The sequence below is a fragment of the Crinia signifera genome, chromosome 4, assembly GCF_055691185.1.
Source record: "Crinia signifera chromosome 4, ASM5569118v1, whole genome shotgun sequence".
Taxonomy (NCBI): Eukaryota; Metazoa; Chordata; class Amphibia; order Anura; family Myobatrachidae; genus Crinia; species Crinia signifera.
In genome coordinates this window covers 314,569,380-314,591,718 of record NC_139220.1, presented here as the reverse complement: position 1 = coordinate 314,591,718, position 22,339 = coordinate 314,569,380, and the positions used below count along the sequence as shown (strand labels likewise).

The following is a 22,339-nucleotide window of genomic DNA, read 5'->3' as shown; positions in this document are numbered from 1 at the left end:
AAAAAAGTGCGAAACAGCCCATTAAACATCACCCTTTGTGTCTGGAACAACCAACCCATGTTGTATTGCAAGAAGTGCAAATGTATTTATATTGTTTCTGTACAGAGTAAATATCAGCTCCTTTTGCATGTAGCCCACACATGATAGACAGCTTTACTTTTAAAGGGGTGCACATACAAGCAGGCTGATGGTGCACTAATCATTTTTGGCTTCGTGCAGTGAGCAATTTTGACTTTGTATGTATTTGGCCATAGGCCTGCCGGGCGATCGGCCCTTATTCTGGTACACATGCAAGGGCAAATTCCTTCTCAAATGGACAAACCCATGTGCACTGCAGGTGGGGCAGATGTAACTTGTGCAGAGAGAATGAGATTTGGGTGGGGTTTTAGTTCAAAGTGAGATCTATATTGCGGTGTAAAAATAAAGCAGCCAGTATTTATCCTGCACAGAAACAAAATAACTCACCCAAATCTAACTCTCTCTGCACATGTTACATCTGCCCCCCTGCAGTGCACATGGTTTTGTTTATTTGAGAAGGAATTTACCTTTGTGAGTGAACCTATAATAACTCCCATAGCCCGCAGTGCAAACATGCTGCAATTTTGGCTAACCTTCTAGGTGATATTGACTGTAGTAAAACCGCTTTGCCAAATCACACTGCGTGTTCACAGCTTTACACCTTCACACAAATCTAACTCTCTCTGCACATGTTACATCTGCCCCCATGCAATGCAGCATGGGGTTGCACAGGTGCACAGTTACTTGCTTTTATTTCTTTACTGCCAAATCAGTAATCATCACCCTCCCAAGTTACCAGTTTGAGGCCCCCTCCGTCGAACAATCCATAGCACTATATTTTCATTCCTGATTCATGTCCCTTAAAATGTGTATCATTTTTTCTTATATTAATGCCCCTTACAAAAAATGCCCAGCACGGTAATGCCTCTTACACGTTATACCACACATAATACCCCTAGCACAGTATGAACCACACCATAATGCCATGTGGGATGCCGGCCAAAGGGGCAATCCCTTACAATACATGGTTTTGTGAATCAGTTCACAAACAATTGAATTGCCTCCTAAGACTGGATGTGATAAAGGACTATATTTAAAAGTTCCAAGTGACATTGATAAATGCACTAGAGTACAAATAGTGGGTGTGGAATGGCGCTGCGACAGGATTGTGAGCGCAAAAAATCCCATTGCAGGCTTGCTAGCCACAGGTTATATTCTCCCTCTATGAGGGTCGTGAACCCCCACAAGTGGAGAATAGCCCCTGTCAGTCAGGATCCCCCCTACTGGAGCACCGGCAGTCGGGATTCTGATGTTGGGATACTGATCATTGGGATCCCCCCTGTCGGGCAGTCACCCGGCACCCATAAATAAATCACCCCTTGTTGAGCAGTGGTTACTATTAAGTTTGACAAATAATATTAAAAAGTGACAAGAAAAAAAAATAAAACAGTTGAATCTGCATAAAATGCACAATTTCTCTACAATGTAACTACACAACAGAGTAATTAATGATCTTTGTCCCGTTAGGAGCCTATTGTGACCCGGACAATGCATACTGCACAGAACAGCCAGGTGTGATAATGGTGAAGGAAGGGGGATCTGTGACTATTCCATGTCACTTCAGTTACCCAGAGGACTGGGACAGCTCCACCGAGGTCAGCGTGTACTGGAGACATAGATTCTACAGCCCGTGTGGGAATGCAGGCTTCATTTACAATCACACAGAAGGCTTTATACATATTCAATACAAAGATCGCATTAAATTGGTGGGAGACCCCAAGGAACAGAGGACAGCGACTATCAGCATCCAGAACCTGAAGAAGACAGATGGTCCCATGTTCTGCTGTAGGATTATTATAGAGAATAGAGGCAGAACCACTAGTAAAATAACTCAGTGGCAAAATAATCCAGGCACATATATATACTTCAGAGGTAATACTCATCAGTCATATCTCATAGCTCCCTTCTGTCTGTGTCACTGTGTCACCTTGCAGGGGGAGGGGCAGGCTCATAGCTCCCTTCTGCCTGTGTCATCCTGCAGGGGGAGGGGCAGGTGCATAGCTCCCTTCTGTCTGTGTCACCCTGCAGGGGGAGGTGCAGGCTCATAGCTCCCTTCTGTCTGTGTCACCCTGCAGGGGGAGGGGCAGGCTCATAGCTCCCTTCTGTCTGTGTCACCCTGCAGGGGGAGGGGCAGGCTCATAGCTCCCTTCTGCCTGTGTCACCCTGCAGGGGGAGGGGCAGGTGCATAGCTCCCTTCTGTCTGTGTCACCCTGCAGGGGGAGGTGCAGGCTCATAGCTCCCTTCTGTCTGTGTCACCCTGCAGGGGGAGGGGCAGGCTCATAGCTCCCTTCTGTCTGTGTCACCCTGCAGGGGGAGGGGCAGGCTCATAGCTCCCTTCTGCCTGTGTCATCCTGCAGAGGGAGGGGCAGGTGCATAGCTCCCTTCTGTCTGTGTCACCCTGCAGGGGGAGGTGCAGGCTCATAGCTCCCTTCTGTCTGTGTCACCCTGCAGGGGTAGGGACAGGCTCATAGCTCCCATCTGTCTGTATCACCGTGTCACCCTGCATGGGGAAGGGGGGGGTAGGCACATAGCTCCCTTCACTCTGTGTCACTGTGTCACCCTGCAGGGGGAGGGGCAGGCTCATAGCTTCCTTCTGTCTGTGTCACTGTGTAACCCTGCAGGGGGAGGGGCAGGCTCATAGCTCCCTTCTGTCTGTGTCACCAGTGGTGCAAGTAGAATTTTTTTCTTGGTGGTACTGATAGCCTCCACCAAAAAAGGCTGTATGCCATGAGGGGGCGTGGTCACACAAAGCTAGAGGAGTGACTAAATGACAATAGTAGCATGGCATCAGGAGACAAGGAATGAGAAACAGGGAATGGCTGGGGGTGGGTTGGCTCTTGCTTGGGGGAGAGCCAGGCAGCTTGTGCTTACAATAGTGGAGCCTGCTCTTCATGCTGTCGGCGCCGCTGATGCCTGTCAGTGTGACAGGCTAAATCAGCAGTAGCCGGTAGCTGCATACAGCACCAATCATAACTCTGGGTGGGCGGGCTGCGGATGCATTATATTTAGACTTAGAATAAAAAGAGAGATGACAGTGGATCAGGGGTAAGTGGTACTGCGTACCTGCAACATATTTCTTACAGGTACTCCGTACCATGCCGTACCCCCTAACTTTCAACACTGTGTGTCACCCTGCAAAGGGACTGGCAGGCTCATAGCTCCCTTCTGTATCACTGTCACCCTGCAGGGGGAGGGGCAGGCACATAGCTCACTTCTGTCTGTGACACCCTGTAGGGGGAGGGGCATACTCATAGCTCACTTCTGTGTCACCCTGCAGGGGGAGGGGCAGGCTTATATAGCTCCCTTCTGTCTGTGCCACCCTGCAGGGGGAGGGGCAGGCACATAGCTCCCTTCTGTCTGTGTCACCCTGCAGGGGGAGGCTCATAGCTCCCTTCTGTCTGTATCACTGTGTCACCCTGCAGGGGGAGGGACAGGCTCATAGCTCCCTTCTGTCTGTGTCACCCTGCAGGGGAAGGGGCAGGCTTATATAGCTCCTTTCTGTCTGTGTCACCCTGCAGGGGGAGGGTTAGGCACATAGTTCCCTTCTATCTGTGTCACCCTGCAGGGGGAGGCTCATAGCTCCCTTCTGTCTGTGTCACCCTGCAGGGGGAGGGACAGGCTCATAGCTCCCTTCTGTCTGTGTCACGGTGTCACCCTGCAGGGGGAGGGGCAGGCTCATAGCTTCCTTCTGTCTGTGTTACCCTGCAGGGGGAGGGGCAGGCTCATAGCTCCCTTCTGTCTGTGTCACCCTGCAGGGGGAGGGGCAGGCTCATAGCTCCCTTCTGCCTGTGTCACCCTGCAAAGGGACTGGCAGGCTCATAGCTCCCTTCTGTCTGTATCACTGTCACCCTGCAGGGGGAGGGGCAGGCACATAGCTCACTTCTGTCTGTGACACCCTGTAGGGGGAGGGGCATACTCATAGCTCCCTTCTGTGTCACCCTGCAGCGGGAGGGGCAGGCTTATATAGCTCCTTTCTGTCTGTGTCACCCTACAGGGGGAGGGGCAGGCCCATAGTTCCCTTCTGTCTGTGTTACCCTGCAGGGGGAGGGACAGGCACATAGCTCCTTTCTGTCTATGTCAACCTGCAGGGGGAGGGGCAGGCACATAGTTCCCTTCTATCTGTGTCACCCTGCAGGGGGAGGCTCATAGCTCCCTTCTGTCTGTGTCACCCTGCAGGGGGAGGGACAGGCTCATAGCTCCCTTCTGTCTGTGTCACGGTGTCACCCTGCAGGAGGAGGGGCAGGCTCATAGCTCCCTTATATCTGTGTCACCCTGCAGGAGGAGGGGCAGGCACATAGCTCCCTTATATCTGTGTGACTATGTTCTCCTGTCTCTGTAGATCGGATCTCTGTAGAACAGACGGATGTTGTCCCTGCTGTAGCTGGAGAAGATGTAACTATACCGTGCTCTGTACATAATGTAGGAGCCGGACTGGAGGCAAAGCCTGGGGGTAGGCTCCCCTGACAGGGTTTGTAGGGAGCTGACTAGCAGTTTAGTCATAGGAGGAGTGCTTAAGGAGAGGGTCATAGGGGGAGGGGCTTAACAGGGTGTTGGAGGGGTTTATAAGCAGGGTTCAGGCAGGAAATAGGGGTCACTGGGAGATTTTCTCAACAGCTAAGCAGCGTGACATCTCCCATGGCTTCCCCAGGCAACGCTGATGCGGAGGTATCCGCTGCGCTTGCTGCCCTCAGGGAGGCAGCTGGCACCAGAGGGACTGAGTGGCTGCAGCAGCAGATGTCAGGTCTGCTGGGGGGACTGGGAGCAGCAACGCAGGAGGCTGCTCCAGCGGGTGCACGGCCTCGGAGGTCCAGGCCTCCGGAGCGCTTTAGCCCATCTGTGTCCCCCAGGGTTCAGCGCCGTTCACGGAGCCCCGTTAGGGACCCTCCAGGCCAGGCTGCGGGCCGGGCACCTTCCGCCCGCAGGACCAGGTCTGGGAGGAATCCAACCAGCAGGCGGAACCCTCCGCGCGGGGGGGATCCCCCCCACGTGCAAGAAGATCCGGCGTCGCGTGGTACTGGACCTGGTGCGGTGGGGCATGCGGGGCATGCTGCTGCCCAGCGCGGGGTGAGTCGTGCCAGAGGGGCAGAAGTACAGGCTGAGGACCGCAGGCCTGGTACACGGAGCGAGAGGCGCACAGCTGGCTCCGCCTCCAACGAGGTCACGCCGGCTGGTGCTGTACCTGAGGGTCGTGATGACAGGAGAAGAGAGATGGCAGCGTCAGCAGATGATGGAGAAATACCTGGTCCTTCCTCATTGGCTGGAGTTCGTCAGGACACTGGACCTGCGGCTGCTGGGTTCACAGCCCCCAGGCAGCCTGGTGAGTCTGTCTCTATGTTTGTTAATGCTTTAGCGCAGAGTCAGGGGGGGGGAGGGTTAGCCCTCCAAGGGGAAATGAATAGAGGTTTTACTGAATTATTGAGTGGTTTGGCAGATTGGTTGGTGGGTTTGCGGCAGGGGGCGGGGCCGTCCCCGGCGGCAGCATGGGTGCCGCAGAATGCGGGCACACCAGCTAGCATTAGTGTGCCAGTCAGTAATAGTGTGCCGGTTAGCAGTGGGGTGCCGGTTAGCAGTGGGGTGCCGGTGAGCAGCGGGGTGCCGGTATCCGGCAGTGAGCAAAGTAGCAGTAGTGCAGGGGCAGAAGGGGGCAGTGTTGGGACGCAGGAGGAGAGTGGAAGGCTCAGTGACACTGCAAAAGGGGAGGTGTATGTATGCTTTGAGGGGCCATTGGGGGCCCACCTGAAGCAGGAGGTGAGGGAGAAGATTTGGAAAGGGGAATACGTTGATATATTTTCATTGCTCCCTTTAGAGCGTTTTAATCTGGATAGGCCCCGTAAGGAGGAGAAGAAGGAGGAGGAGGAACGGCGGCGGTATCGGCTGATACCGCGGTCATTCACGAACTGGCTGCAAGCATTTGCTATTTTAGCTAGTGTGATTGGGGAGAAGGCACCTGACAATTGTTCAGGTTTGTTTTGTTACATGGATGCGATAGGAGAGGCATACCGTGTGTATGGGGGCTTGGCTTGGCTCAGGTACGATGAGCAGTTTAGGCAGAGGAAGGCTGTTCGCCCTAACATACGTTGGGACCATAAGGATATTGCTTTATGGTTAAAGGTGACGGCTCCCACAAAAAGTGGGCAGCCCTTTCGTGGGGACGGGGGGGGCCGAGGGAGGCCACAAATGGGACGGCCATGCAGAAGGGACTCTGCTTTGCCTTTAATGACGGGTCATGTCGTTTTGGGGCAAAATGCAAATTTAAACATGAATGTTCCTCGTGTGGAGGGACCCATGGTGCAAATAAATGCTTCAGAGGGAAGTCACGGGACGGTAATTCAAAAGGGGGAGACACCGGTTCGGCTGGAAAGGATGCTGGGCTATCTGCGTAGGTATCCTGACCAGCAGACAGCTGTGTTGTTGGAGGAGGGGTTTAGGGAAGGTTTTAAGATACCTTCCGACGTGCAGGTTTCAGGGGGCTTGAGGAGGAATTTAAAGTCTGCAAGGGAGCATCCAGAGGTGGTGCAGGATAAACTGCGTAAGGAGGTGCAGCTGGGTCGTATGGCTGGACCTTTTGGGTCGGCACCATGGCCAGATTTGATAGTCTCTCCATTGGGGGTGGTGCCAAAAAAGGAGGCGAACAAGTTTCGTCTTATACACCATTTATCTTTTCCAAAAGGGGCGTCGGTCAATGATGGCATCGACCCTGACATCTGCTCGGTGGTTTATACATCGTTTGACGCGGCTGTTCAGTGGGTGAAGCGGTTTGGGAAAGGGGCCAGATTGGCAAAGACTGATATTGAATCGGCATTCCGTTTGCTGCCGGTTCACCCAACCAGTTTGCGTTTGTTGGGTTGTTGTTGGGACGGGGAATTTTTTGTTGACCGTTGTTTACCGATGGGTTGTTCTTTGTCATGTGCTTATTTTGAGGCCTTTAGTTCTTTTTTGGAGTGGGTGGTTAAGGATGTCTCTGGGTGTAGTTCAGTTATTCATTACCTAGATGACTTCTTATGTATTGGTCCTGGGGGGACCGGAGTATGTGACTTATTGTTGAGGACTGTTGAAAGGGTGTCGGCAGACTTTGGGGTCCCGCTTGCTCCAGGTAAGACAGAGGGCCCTGCGACTGTGATCAGTTTTTTGGGTATTGTCATTGATACCGAGAATATGGAGTGCCGCTTGCCCGAGGAGAAATTGCTGGGTTTGAAGGCCGAGGTAGGGAGGGCATTGCTGTTGAAGAAGATTAGATTGCGGGAATTGCAATCCTTGCTGGGCAAATTGAATTTTGCGTGTCGCATTATGCCTATGGGCCACATTTTCAGCAGGAGGCTGGCAGCAGCGACAGCAGGGGTGGTTCTTCCTCATCATTTTGTCAGATTAGGTAGTGAGTTGAAAGGGGACTTGCGGGTGTGGGCAACTTTTTTGGAAGCTTTTAACGGCAGAGCTTTGTGGATGTCAGACACATGCGTCGCTACTGAGCTAGACCTTTTCACAGACGCGGCCGGGAGTGGTGGGTTCGGGGCATATTGCCAGGGACATTGGTGTGTAGGCCGGTGGCCGGAGTCTTGGGTGCAGAGAGGCATGGTTAAAAACTTGGCATTGTTGGAGTTGTTTCCTATCTTGGTAGCAGTAGTTGTTTGGGGGGAGCTATTCCGCAATAGGAAGATTTGTTTTCACTGCGATAATTTGGGGGTTGTCATGGCTATTAACCAATTGTCGGCATCTTCACCGTCAGTGGTCACTATTTTGCAGCAGTTAGTATTGGAATGTCTGGCTTTGAATTTGTGGGTTGTGGCTAGGCACGTTCCCGGTGTCTCTAACGGCATTGCGGATGCTTTATCTCGTTCACAGTGGGAGCGTTTTCGGGAGTTGGCACCAGAGGCGGACAGGGAGGGGACCGGGTTCCCGAGTCGGCTCTGGGCTCTGCTGGACGGGTAGTCGATCAGCTCATCAGGGAATCCTTGGCCCCGAATACATGGTCGGCATACAATCAGGAATGGCGGAGCTGGTTAGAATGGCGTGAGGTAGTAGGTCTGAAGGAGGATGATGACGAGTTGGCTGTCTTGCTATATATAGGCCATTGTAAGGAGATTGGTTGGTCAGTGGCAAAAATCACGCGCTGCATGGCGGGCTTGGCTTTTGGGTTTCGTGCAGGCGGCAGGCCTGACGTCACTAAGAATTTCCTGATTGCGCAGGCTTTAAAAGGTTGGAGGAGAGGTCATGTCGTACAGGATCAGAGAAGGCCGGTGTCTTTCCAGTTGTTACAGAATATGGGCATGAAGTTAGGGGAGGTCTGTAGTTCCAATTTCGAGGAAAGGTTGTTTGGGGTAGCTTTTTCGCTTGCCTTCTTCGGGGCACTGCGGATTGGGGAGCTCGTGAGTCCAAGCGTGTCCAGGCCGGGAGGTTTGTTAGGAGAGGATGTGGATTTATACTCGGATAGGGTGGAGCTAGTGGTGAGGAGGTCTAAGACGGATCAGTTAGGGAGGGGGAAGAAGGTGGTTCTCTTCTCTGTACCAGGCTCAGATATGTGCCCGGTGGCACGGCTGAGGATATTTAAGGAGGTAAGAGTGGGCAGGGAAAGGGATCCTTTGCTGATGCATGCGAATGGATCCTTTTTATCACGGTTTCAGTTCACAAGTGTGTTTAGAGCAGTCCTGCGGACGTTGGGCCTCAAGGGGGAGGAATACGCAGGTCACTCTTTCCGCATTGGGGCCGCAACTGAGGCTGCTAGAATGGGATTTGGGGATGAGTTGATTAAGCGTATTGGGCGGTGGGAATCGTCTCGCTTTCGGTCTTATGTTCGTTTAGGGGATTGTTGAGGTTGACCGTGTTTTTTCTGTTTTAGGGCAGCCTCCGTGCCTGATTTGGATTTTAGGACATTCATATGTCTTTTGGGGAGCTTTACGGGCTGATGTCAGACCGAACGGCCGCCAGCTGGGTTTGGATAGAGAGGAGGCAGTGGTTCGCTGGCTGGGAAAACGCGGTATGGTATGGAGTGGAGCGCTGCAGGAATTTCACCGTTTTGTTCGGCTCGATAGGGTTCCCGACATATTAGTTCTGCATGTGGGCGGGAATGACCTTGGGGGCAGACCATTTAGGGAGTTGATACGGGATATCAAGTTTGATCTCCTACGGTTATGGGCAATGTTTCCGGAATTAATCACGGTTTGGTCAGACATCGTGCCACGCCATTATTAGAGGGATGCGAGGTCGGCTGACAAGCTCAATAAGGCACGGATTAAAGTTAACAGGGCGATTGGGCGTTTTATGGCCAGGAACGGGGCTGTTGTGGTGAGGCACAGGGAACTTGAGTCTGGTGCCGGGGCATTTTGGAGAGGTGACGGTGTGCACCTGAATGCTGTGGGGATAGATGTTTGGTCTTTGGGACTACAAGAGGGAATAGAAACAGCGTTCCGGATGTGGGGGGGGCGCACGGGGTTAAGGGTTTAACCTCGTGCTTTGTGGCGGAGGGGGGTCCTCGAGGTTGGTGGCATTGAGGCTTAATTATGCGGCGGGGAGGGCCCCATGAGGGGGCTGGACTCCCCTGGGTGAGGTTAATTAATGAGCACTGGGTGTGTACAATTGGTGCCCTCGAGCCAATCGCTATCGGCTGGGGGTAAGAGCTCCTGGAAGTGCTTAGAGGTGTGGATATATATTGAGGGCCTCGGGGACCACCTTCCGTGGGAATGTTTTGGATTATTGTTTAAAATTGTATTGTTTCAATAAAGATGGCTGCTGTGGCCAATTTTATCCAACAAGAGAGTTATGTCATTTGTGGGGGGTAGTTGGGCACAGCGATTAGACAATACCCTGTCATGTAGGAGCCGGACTGGAGGCAAAGCCTGGGGGTAGGCTCCCCTGACAGGGTTTGTAGGGAGCTGACTAGCAGTTTAGTCATAGGAGGAGTGCTTAAGGAGAGGGTCATAGGGGGAGGGGCTTAACAGGGTGTTGGAGGGGTTTATAAGCAGGGTTCAGGCAGGAAATAGGGGTCACTGGGAGATTTTCTCAACAGCTCCCACCCACCCTTCCCTATTTTTTATAGTTTAGGTAGAATATTTGATAGGATGTCTTTTTGTCACAGTGGCCTGTGTGGAGGGGGTCCTCGAGGTTGGTGGCATTGAGGCTTAATTATGCGGCGGGGAGGGCCCCATGAGGGGGCTGGACTCCCCTGGGTGAGGTTAATTAATGAGCACTGGGTGTGTACAATTGGTGCCCTCGAGCCAATCGCTATCGGCTGGGGGTAAGAGCTCCTGGAAGTGCTTAGAGGTGTGGATATATATTGAGGGCCTCGGGGACCACCTTCCGTGGGAATGTTTTGGATTATTGTTTAAAATTGTATTGTTTCAATAAAGATGGCTGCTGTGGCCAATTTTATCCAACAAGAGAGTTATGTCATTTGTGGGGGGATAGTTGGGCACAGCGATTAGACAATACCCTGTCATGCAGCTGATATGTATATAAGAGACGTCACCTGGAGGATGGGGACAAGTGTCCTGTGTTCTATCAATAGTATAATTAATACATGGACGGAGCATAATAAGACGGAAGAATTTGGACGCTGGTCAGTAAAGAATTTCCCTGAGGACCTGTCATTACGAGTAAGAGATGTGAGACCATCTGACAGTATCCGGTACTGCTGTGTGGTGAGGACGCAGACAAGAGATCCTACCCCAGGGTCTGCGCGTGGTACAGATTTAGTAATTGCAGCAGGTAAATAACCTAAAATCCATATTTTCTAATCAATATAGAAACACATATTAGAGTTACTGAGAATATTAGTAATAATAGAAGTAATACCAATAATAGAAGTAGAGTAAGATGATATTCAGGTGCTAAGTAAGTAAAAGTTAAAATACAGTAAAAGTTAGTGAATCATAGAGAAAATGTATTGTCATATGTGCAGTGATTTATTTATTTTTATTTTTGTATCTTCAATTACTGATATTTTCAGTTAGCAACTAGGTCATATTGAAGGTTTTCAGATCTGGATGATCCCTATGTATGTTTTTCATTGATGGATCAGTATATGAAAGTGATTAGACCTGATGTTCCTTCCTAAACGATTCAAAAAATCTCAATATAATCTAACAGCAAATTAATCAATATACACTGTCACGGAATACCAGTCTTCGGCCAAAAACAATGGACCCACGTCAGCAGGTCCTCAAGCATATAAGGGTACGTCCCTATAATAGTGTGCACACTAATGTAAAACGGTCCTCACTGAGGGACAGGTAAGTTCCCTATTTTTGGGGTAACTTCCTGTGCTGGGTATTAACCAGGGTACCGGATAATCTTAACTGGTGTCCGGCCTTAGCAATGAGAGCCTCACAGGTGCTGTCCACTCTCTGATTCTAAAAGCGTTGTCCCTGTATCTCATACACTGCAGGCAGGGGCCTCTGTCTCCTAATCTCCCCTACAAGGGGTGAGGTATCTTGGTTTGGCCCAACGGGATTCACTCCCTGGGCATGTGGAAGTAGGCGGTGAGGGTAGACAGTGGGGGAACAGTCCCTGGTGGGTGTAGCAGTCCCTCTAATAATAAATATCCTTTCAGTGGCAGAGGTGTCCCCTGGTGCAGGGATTCCCTGGTGGGGAGAAGGGCAAACCCTGGGGACCTGTGGGTGTCAGCTGCATCTGCCGGCCCAGCCGGTCTCGACCTGTCTGGCTCCTCCACATGGCGGGCTTCCGCCTGTGTAGTCACCACTGGCAGTGGCCCCTCCCTGCTGTGCTGCTGCTGCTTGGGCTCCCTGCAGGCATCCCCTTCCATAGGGTGCAGTGCAGACAACGCGCCACCCCGGTCTGTCAATCATCACCGGGCCCGGGTGTATTCGCCGCCTACTGTCTCAGGCTGCTTCTGGCAAAAACAAGAAGGAGGAACAACACGAAAAGATCAGATTCATTGGCACCTTCTGCCATGAGTGTCAAGAAGTCCAAAAGGCACTGAACAAGCATCTTAACATCCTAAAAACTGACCCAGATTTGGAAGAAATTTTGGGAAACAAAATTGATATAAGTTGGAGACGCAGTGACAATCTGAGGGATATCTTGGTACACAGTCACCTGGAGAAAGAGACGAGAATAGTCATCACCAAAAGGCTCTTTTAGATGTGGTACTTGCAGATGATGTCCCCACATTAACCCACAAGATTTCTACAAAGATACATTTCGAAAGATTGGAAAATGAATCAAAATGAATCATTACATCACATGTGGCACCGCAGGGGTTATCTATAACTTAGAGTGCCCCTGCGGAAAACACTATGTGGGTAAGACCCAGGGCCGGCGCCACCACTAGGCAAATCTAGGCATTTGCCTAGGGCGCCAGCCACTGGAGGGCGGCACTTCGCCCCTCGCATGGAGGCTGCAGGGATGTCCGTGCCAGGTACCTGCGGCGCTGTGTGATCTGGCGGCGGGGTCCTTGCAGTGATGCACGCTATCCGGCAACCAGGCGGCGGCGCGGGAAGCGCTGCTGGGTTTGAAAACATTCCGCATGCTGATTGGCTGAGATTCAGCCAATCAGCGTGCGGTGAGTTTTCAAACCCATCAGCGCTTCCCGCGCCGCCGCCTGGCTGCCTGTTTTCTTATAACTGAGGATTTCTAGTAAATTTATAAAGACACAACCGACATGGATAAGACCAAAAATGTATTTATAGAGATTTATTTATAAAAACTTTATAAAAACATTTTTTCTGCATTTGTGAAATCAAATACTGCACAAATTGTGGATTGCTACATAGTCTCTGCTAATTTGCTACTAGCATCCAAACATTGTACAGTATATATGTTTTGTATTCATTTACATTCTTTTGTAAGACCACATAGAGGCTGTGTCAGAATGCCAACACAATAAAGTTTGTTCAAAAAAGTCACACCTCTTCTCATTTACATGTGATGAATATGCATGACTCTCAGGTATTTCAGGAAGCTCCGGATGTCAGCCTGGTTGGTCCTCTGACGCTCTCTCTGCGAAGCGTACGCAGACCACACACATTGTGTGTGTGCTCCCAGCCTCCCCCTCCCTCATGAAATGTTACATTTTTAAACTTAAACCTAATGAGCGGTCTCGGTCCTGGTAACATACCCATCTCAGCCTGAAGACGCTGTGTCTCACCGTGGCACACGGCGTCCAGCTTACAGCACCTCCAGACAGACGGATTAGTGAGAGTGCAGCGGTGTACCTTAACCGCTGTCACTCATAGCAGATAAGCTGCGGCGGCTTGTGTGTATTGCTGTTTTCCCTACCGAATACTGAGCAATCCAGGCTCACGGCATCACACGGAAATAAAACAGCATTCCTCTCACTCCCGCCGTCAATTATATATGTTATCCATACCCATATCTGCTAATTAAATTATTTCTGGATCAGAGATGCCGACATACTGTGTCAACACTGCCATATACCTATAGGGTTAAGATAGCAGTTCTAAAAACACACAATTATCAGCTAACTACCATACTGAAGGGAGACATACTGTACCCTGGGGCCCCACGGTGTGAGGATTCTATATCCTTTTTATGTCATTGTTTTGTTTCATGTTGTTAAAGTCGAGTTGCACACACGCCATTTTAGGATAGTATGGCCGCCATTTTGGTTCGCAGAGTTGCGCAAATAAAGTTTCCATACCCGAGTCTGTGTGACAAAGTGGACCAGAAGCGCAGCCATACTATTACACATAAATTCATAATAACATACTTACACTAAATAAAATATAGTTAAAGGTTCAGAGCACCACACATAGCTTAGTTAGCATTACATACATCCGTCTGTATAATGTTTAGTACCGTTACGTTCCGTTTCTTATGCGCAGTATTCCGGTCATTGCGAATAAATCGCAATTCATACGGTCCGATAGTTATGGATAAAATCCATATTCCCAAGACTGTTTCTGTTAAAAAGTGTATAACAAAAGAATCTAGTTGTAACCGGTTCTTACTGCTATTTACAACCCCTGACGACGATACCAACAGACAAAGGACTTCAAAGGTCACTCCCCTGCACCTATCCAAACCAGGTGCATCATTTTACCCCAATCACAGAGGACTTGACATACAAACCCTGACCAATAGGAATGGCCTTTGACCTCCCCTTTCTGACCCTATAAGATAGGTGACCCAGAGCGGCCTTGGTCACTTCGGCACATCTTCCTTTCCCTGACCATTGACCGGACTATAGTTCAAACCTGAACATAGTGAGCTCCGACCGGACTGCGCTGCGCATATTTGATGAGACGGTAAACGGTTGCATTCACTATACTTACTTTTATTGTATTGTTGGCTGATTGTATCCTGTGTCTGTTTTTCTTCCCCTAGCAGAGCTTGATTATTATACTCATTGTTAGACTATTGTATTACTTGTTATACCTGTTATTTTCTATTCCTGTAACCCCCTTTTGTCCATTAGGGACTTTAATACATCATTTACGGAGTTTCTATCTCCTTACTTCTATACTGTGGTCTCGTCTGTTATTCTCATATTGCGATAAGGTATATTACGGACACTGTCCTTAAAGGTGTATTCGCAGATTAGAGACAGAGTACTGCGAAGGGATCTATTATTAAGGTATTGGTTCATTGGTGTATAATACACAATAAAGGTGCGCTACGTTTTGTTCGCACGTAGCTAGGTATAAAAGGTACGCTGGTTACGGACATAATACGTAACCTAGGCTTTTCACTTATTGTCCTTTGGTCATATTAGATCAACATTAACAATGTGTATATGTGTTTTATATTTCGCAGTTTTTAAAAAATATTGAATAAAAGTTACATTTTAGAAACTCTCTAGGTGCACCACACAGACATTATTTTCTTTCTTATGTGCCAGTAACCCTGTGTCCTGTGGTAGCACACCCCTTATCAGATATATGTCAAGCTGAATCAGATCTATTTAGGAGGGGTCCACCATAAAATTTACCTCAGATATTTTCTGTGTGACTAGTCACCCCCCAAAAAATTATTTCTCCTGGCATCCCCCTGCTGGCGCGCACTCCCCCGGCCAAGCAGCGGCTTCCCAGCGCTGCTGTCAATCACCGCCAGGATCTCTTCTGCTGCGTCTGCTCTCCTTTCCAGCCTCGGCACTCACAGTACGCTGCTCTCTCTCTTCTGATGCTGGACTCTGGCACTTCACGCTGCAGCTCCTCTCACTCTCAGACTGCATGGCGTCTCCTCACTCTCCTTCACCTTACCGGGCTCAGGTCACTTCTGACCTCTCTCTTCCTGTCACGCTCTGCTGCTCCTTACTGGCGTGCTCCCCCCTCAGGAAGGCAGGTAGGAATGGGAGGCAGGGTCCTAGTGCTCTGCTGGGTTGATTTAACCCCTCACAGCCCGGCAGGTTCACATAGGAAGAAGGTCCTTTAAGCAGCATTGGCTGCGATGGTTAAATCCCTTTGGGGGCACAGGGGCACACGAGGGGTAACCCTGGAGTGGGGTGCCACACAGGCAGATGGAGAGACATTGCGGCATTTTAGCTCTTCCCTTCTTCCTGTAGACCCACAAATTGCAGCATTCTGCATGAATGGGGGCGGGGCTTGATGACATCAGATCACGTTACACTCCCCCTGCCCACCCCCCTGAAGTGCACAGATAGCCTTTGAAGAAGAGCCACTATAGGCTCGAAACACATCAGTAGCTTGTGACTGTACATCTGGATACAGGGGGACCCAACTTAGAGCATGTTTTTGGAGCCTAGAAGGTGCACTTATTCCATCCCTACAGATTCCTAATTCCAATCTGAGAAAGACTATCCCATGTATCTATATTGGAGGATCTTCTCTCTTTTATACATGGTTTTATGTTTGTGTCAGTGTGACATCTTACTGTGAATACAAAACCTGTTGGATTCCACAGAGCGCCTGTGTGTGGTCACCAAAACACTGTTTTCTATACAAACATCGTATGTTCAGCTGGCATGTAGTCGATGGGTACAAAGGGTGGACATGATAATGGTCAGCACACACATATGGTTGATGCATGTTTTTGGGTTCTTCAAAAGTTTTCCCAACAGGTCTGAATTGGGCCCACAGTTTGCATTTAAATACTGTATTGCAGTGGTTCCCAAACTTTTTCAGTCCAAGGCACCCTTTGGGTCTCCATGACTTTTTCAAGGCACCCTTAAGCCAAAATAATTAATATGGGTAAGTAGGTGCGACCAGCGGCCTCCAGCACACACATTGCAGCCAGGGACAGCAGCAAGCGGGGCAATGCATCCATATATCCCACTACACCCACCTAATCCCTTTCCCCACTGTGCCAACCTGCACTGCAGCCCTCTGCCACACTGCCCAATTGCACCCATCTAACCCCCTACACGCACCTGCACTGTGAGCCCCTGCTACACCGCACCCACCTAACCCACTGCCACAATTCACCCAACTAACCCCCTACATGCACTACCAGCCCCTGATATACTGCACCTACCTAACCCACCTCCTGGCACACTGCGCCATCTGCACCCTCACCTCCGGGCACACTAGCCTCCGATCGCCGCCCTAGGCAGCCAGAAGTCCTGCTCCCTCTCTTCCTCTCACCCCACACTGACAGACACCCAGCAGCAGTGGTCCCTGCTCAGCATCCTACAACTTCCACCCAACCCCTTCCCTTCTCACACTGTGCACAGATCCTTACCCGCAGCCTAGCAGTGCCGTCAGTCTGACAGTGGAGTGAGCCAGGTCCCCATCACGGAGGTCAAGAGTCAGCAGGGTCTCCACTGTCTGCTCTCAGTGCTGGGTACCGGGCTCACTCCACTGTCAGACTGACAGCACTGCTAGGCTGTGGGTAAGGATCCGTGCACAGTGTGGGAGGGGAAGGGGATGGCCGGAGGAGGCAGTAGTAGGATGCCGGGCATGGACACTACTGCTGCAGGGGAGTCTGTCAGTGCGAGGTGAGAGGAAGGGAGAGAGCAGAACTTCTGTATCCGTCCCTGCTCTAGGGACACTGGCGCCGTGGCACCCTTGTCACTGCGCTTGCGGCACCCCAGGAAGCCACGGCGCATAGTTTGGGAGCCACTGCTGTATTGCATAAATATTGTACTAAACAGATAATATAATTACAATTTTTGTTAAAGATTTACCTACTGTAGGAATAATTAGTTACATAGATGCAGAGCTATGCCCAGTGTGGGCAAGGAACACATACAGTATGGACATTGCATCAGTGCAGTATATTGGGTGGTTATTCGGAGACTCTCAAAGCCTCTAACCACTCTCTGTACATCTCTAATGGAGAGAAATAACTACCAGCTCCTAACTACCGTGTTACCGGCTGTGTTTGAAAAAGGACAGTTAGGAGATGTTTGGTTGGTACTTTATCTCTCCCCGCTTTATTTCTTCTAACCTTAGTACATCTCCCCCTTAGTGTTAAAGCTATGGTATGAATATTGTTTGGTGATAATTCCTACTCTAACCTTTGTCATGTCTCCTGCTCTCTTTCCAGAGTCAGCCATTCAACATCAGCCTGAGGCCTCATGGGAAACAGAAGACTCTGTCACCCTCAACTGCTCGTACTCTCTCCCAGCAGGCAGGAAGCCGATGTGGATTGGAGTTTACTGGAGAGTCGGCAACACGGGTCATGTTTATGCCTATCACCCCTCCAAAGAGATGGTTCATCCCAGCTACAGTGGAATGACAGAGCTGAAAGGACTGGCCGATCTCCATATAAAGGGGCTTCGCCAAACAGACTCTGCTACCTATTACTGCTTCGTGGTGATGAAATTCTGCGTTGGTTCTAATGATATCAGCTCAGTGATCCAATATGGGAGCCGGACAGTACTCAGCCAAAAACGAGCTGGTAAGGATTATCAGTAAGTATGAGTCTTTCAAATGTTACTACAGCTCCCCTTAAATGGCAATGATAAAAATAAACATAGTTTGTCTATCTGGTCTTTTTTATGTATAACTATCTCTTATGTACTATGCACTGACCTGTTACTCTACTTTTCTTATTAAATGGTCTATATAGCAATATAAGTACCTCTTGTGTTGCTTCACGGCGGCAGCCCGTTGTCAGCTTAGCTCAGGGCCGGACTGGGGACAGAAATCGGCCCTGGCATTTTCAGCACCCAGGCCTACCTAAAGCAGGCGGGACCCTGGGGTGTTGCCTCACAGAAAGGAGGTGTGGCCTCACAGAAAGGAGGCGTGGCATAAAAAAGGAGGCATTACACATTATGTAACACACCGTAATTGCCCATTACACATTGACGCACACTGTATTGCCCATTACATATTATTTATAACACACACCGTAATGCTCATTACACAGTATGGCACTCACCCCGTAATGCCCATTACACATACACACACACACACACATGTATGTATATATATATATATATATATATATAATCCTTGAGGCGGCACTCACAATAATGCGCTGTGGCAAGGTTGCAAACTAGGTCAATGGACTAGGGTGCCTTCCGTGAGCAGTGGATACTAGCTCTACGTACAATCACCGGCGGCGGCACTCCAACAAGAAAAAAACCACACCAGAGGCTATGCAATTCAAGCCGATGTTTCAAGGCCGTTCTGCCTTTTTATCAAGGTGCAAAAGAGACAGACATACATGTAACAAAACCAGCATAAATATTTGAAGGATCCATTCACGTTCCCCGCCGCGTCCGTCCGGGCGCCTAACAGTGACGTCATGGGGTACATGATCGATGATGCGATACCGCAGAGATGCCAATGTGTGCCGTGCTTGCGCAAAATGTCGCGCTACGGTCTGTTCACTGTGGCCTGTGGAAATGGACGACTTAATGGCGGACCTGTGGGCTGCTGCCCTTTCTTTGAAGGTGCAGTCTGTTTTGCCCACATAGTTGCGGCCGCACGACAGGTGATCAAATAGATGACATACATCGAGATACTGAACCTGTGTGGCATGTATGTTGAAAGTAAATTTTACCGGGGACTCTGATTTATTATGTTCTTCCAGGAGATCTGTGAGAGCCTGCGATCCTCCTGACCAACATATCAGGAGGTCGTCAATGTAACGGGTGTATAACAACACCGATCTTTGGAATCTGTGAAAAACAGAAGTTTTTCCACCCCAAACATAAATGAATTGGCCAGCGATGGGGCCACTGAGGACCCCATCGCACAGCCGCGAAGCTGTAGGTAGTATTTGCCGTTAAATAAAAAATAATTAAGTTTTAATGTTAACGTGAGTAACTGCAAAAAAAATTGTATGTCAGGACCATGATAAAGGACATTGTCCTTAATGAGTGAGTGAACAGCCGCCACACCTGCATCATGAGGGATGCAGGTGTAGAGACTAGTCACATCAATGGTCCCAAGGATGCAACCATCGGGTACAGACCCGATCCTGGCCAATTTGGCTAACAGGGCGTTGGTGTCCTTCAAATTAGAAGCTTCTGCTTGAATGCACGGCTGCAACCAAGAATCCAGGTAAATGGAAATATTTTGATATAAAGACCCTCGGGCCGATATTATCGGCCGTCCTGGGGGTTTACTGGCGCATTTGTGAAGTTTAGGCAAAGAATAGAGTAATGGGGTAATTGGATGTTGAATGTAAAGAGCTTCCCTGGTGGCAATATCAATAATGGATGAGGCACAAGCATGCTGCAAAATCTTATCTAATTCCTGTTTGTACTGCATGGTGGGATCTTTAGGTAATAAGGCATAGGTTTCAATGTCACTAAGCTGTCGGTCAAGTTCTGCCACATAGTCGCAAGTGTTCATGACCACTATGCCGCCACCTTTATCAGCTTGGCGTATAACAATGTCCCGATCCTCGCTCAGGGATTTCACCGCTTTCCAGTCTGTGGCACTGAAGTTGGAATGTCCCATTGTTGGTGATGCAATGATTTTATTCGTATCCTGCTCTACAAGTCTGCCAAACGTCTTTATGGAAGGGTTCGCTGACATTGGATCAAACTTAGATTTTTTTCTTAAGTTTGTCAGGAAAAGCTTGTGTTGACAGTTGTGTCGATGTTTGTATAATTTCACGATCTTGAAAGAATTCCCGTCTTTTAAGCTGTCTGATGAGTTTAAGCTGCTCAATCTTTACCACGAAGGGGTCGGGTTTGTTCGTGGGAACAAAGTTGAGACCTTTAGATAGAACTTGGGTTTCAACTCTGCTTAAACTGCGTGTCGACCGGTTGAAAACTACTTCTTTTGACTGCGAGAAGGCTGGTAACGTGTTTTTGTCCCTCGTCCTTTTGTTCTGCCCGCCCCTCCTTGAGTATTTTCTCTGGAATTCACAACGTGACCTCGGATTCGGGTCCCTAAAGGGACTGGGCGCTGCATGTCTGAGGTAAGTTCTCCTTTATATAGCTAGGAGGGGATGGTCCGGCACTCCTCTGTATAGATCATCTGCTCCGGTGCCTGCAGCCAGTAAAAACAATTATCTTAAATTGATTGACAATTAATTTAGTGATCTTCTACATTTGTTCATTCAGAATAACTTTTGGTATACCCAAGAACTGTGACCCAGCAGCATACATAGTAAAAGTGCTACATTGTTCAAAAGTATAGGTATGTGGTAAAGATAGTTGCAGTTCATTGTAACACTAAATTCATACACAGACTTATATTATATTGCAAGTGTTTGATCAGAAACAACAATGTTATATGTAGTGATCACCTTAATTATTTGATAATTATTGTTTGTTGATTCACCAATAATTGTGGTTAACAGAGGAAATTATTTTGCGTATATATTGCTATTTGACTATTATCAAAAATATTACAGAACAGAACAGTGCAATTTCTCGTTGTTTTAGAGTGTGCACCTTTATAACATCACATCGTTAACTGTGCAATAGTCTTTACTCTAAAATCGGATGAGTGTTTAGTTATCTATAAACTATCTTTATGTTTCATGTTGAGTGTGTTTTAGTATGTCCATTTTATTCTTGCAAATGAATTAAAAATAATAAAAGTTATGTTTAAAAAAAAACTTTTTTCAAGCAGTGCCCCCCCCCAAAAAGAGAGTACTTTTCTCTTTATTTTCTCAAGTACTGTGATTACTCTCAGGGGAGCACCTCCACCCGCTATCATACAGACACGAAAGCACCCCATTATCAACATTGTGGACTTCTATATATATCTTTATGTATTATTGTCTTTATTTGTTTAAGAACTTGTGCACCGGTATCTTCCCAACTCCCCTTTTCCCTCTTGAATAACTTATCTGTATGCTAAGGTAATGCAGATGATTCTGAAATCTATCTATCAACCATAGAGTTGTCACCAGGGCCGAGTCTCCTCAAACTCAATATTTCCACAACGGAATTACTTATATTCCCACCAGCTAAGAACAGTTACCATCCTGAGATCTCCATTACTGTTGACAACTCGACAATCTGCCCTATCCCACAAGCTCATTACCTAGGGGTCATCCTCGACTTTAAACTGTCCTTTGTTCCCCACATTCAATCTGTCTCCAAATCATTTTTGTATATTGGTTTTGAGTCTGAAGTAAGCGTCTGCAGCACACGTCACTCCAGTTATTCCCTTAAATAACTCAAAATACAATAGTATAGAAGATATGAGTGACTATGGTGCGCTGACCCCTGTCCAACACTCAGTGATACACGTGAAAAGTAAATGCCCACTCCCTTATTTTGTGTTAGGGATGGGTGAAAAACAAGAATTAAAACTATACTCTGCTTATCTCACGTATCTTCACCTCAGAAGAGGCTCTCCATTAAATGTATATGATGGAGCCACATGTAAACAAGATGATAAATGATAGTGTAATATTGCAAGGTTACACAATTTATTTATCCAACATAGATATACCATAAAAATACAAATAAAAATTAGGGTTATGTGAAATAGGCTGCTCCTTTATGCCTTAAAACAATGGGATTGGAGGTTTACCAGATTATGGTGAATAAACGCATGTAGAGAGGTATTTTTCTCGTTAAAGTATCCCTGCTTCTCCGGATGAAGCAAGTGTCCAGGTGATTATCCACACAGCACTGGGAAAACTCCTTTCCTCGATAACACAATCCAGACTTCTGCAACGCGTATCAGGACCAGGGTGTCCCTTCGTCAGGCAGTAGTCCTACTGCCTGACGAAGGGACATCCTGGTCCTGATACGCGTTGCAAAAGTCTGGATTGTGTTATCTAGGAAAGGAGTTTTCCCAGTGCTGTGTGGATAATCACCTGGAGACTGGCTTCATCCTTCATCCGCCCGAAGCGTGGCTAGCGAGGGGACGCGGAATACATGTGAAGTAATGCGCGTCCGCTCATCGCGCTTCGGGCTCGGTGGCTCACTGCGCTCGCCACACTATATAAAATCAACTCCACACCG

At 48.7% G+C, this 22,339-nt stretch overlaps 1 long non-coding RNA gene across 1 annotated transcript; it reads left to right on the top strand.

The window, feature by feature from the left end:
- Window positions 1-10,512: 10,512 nt before the first annotated feature.
- On the top strand, window positions 10,513-17,937 carry LOC146072849 (uncharacterized). The gene is made up of 2 exons (XR_014473247.1): window positions 10,513-10,776; window positions 17,497-17,937. It is a non-coding gene; the product is annotated as an uncharacterized LOC146072849 (long non-coding RNA).
- Window positions 17,938-22,339: the final 4,402 nt, after the last annotated feature.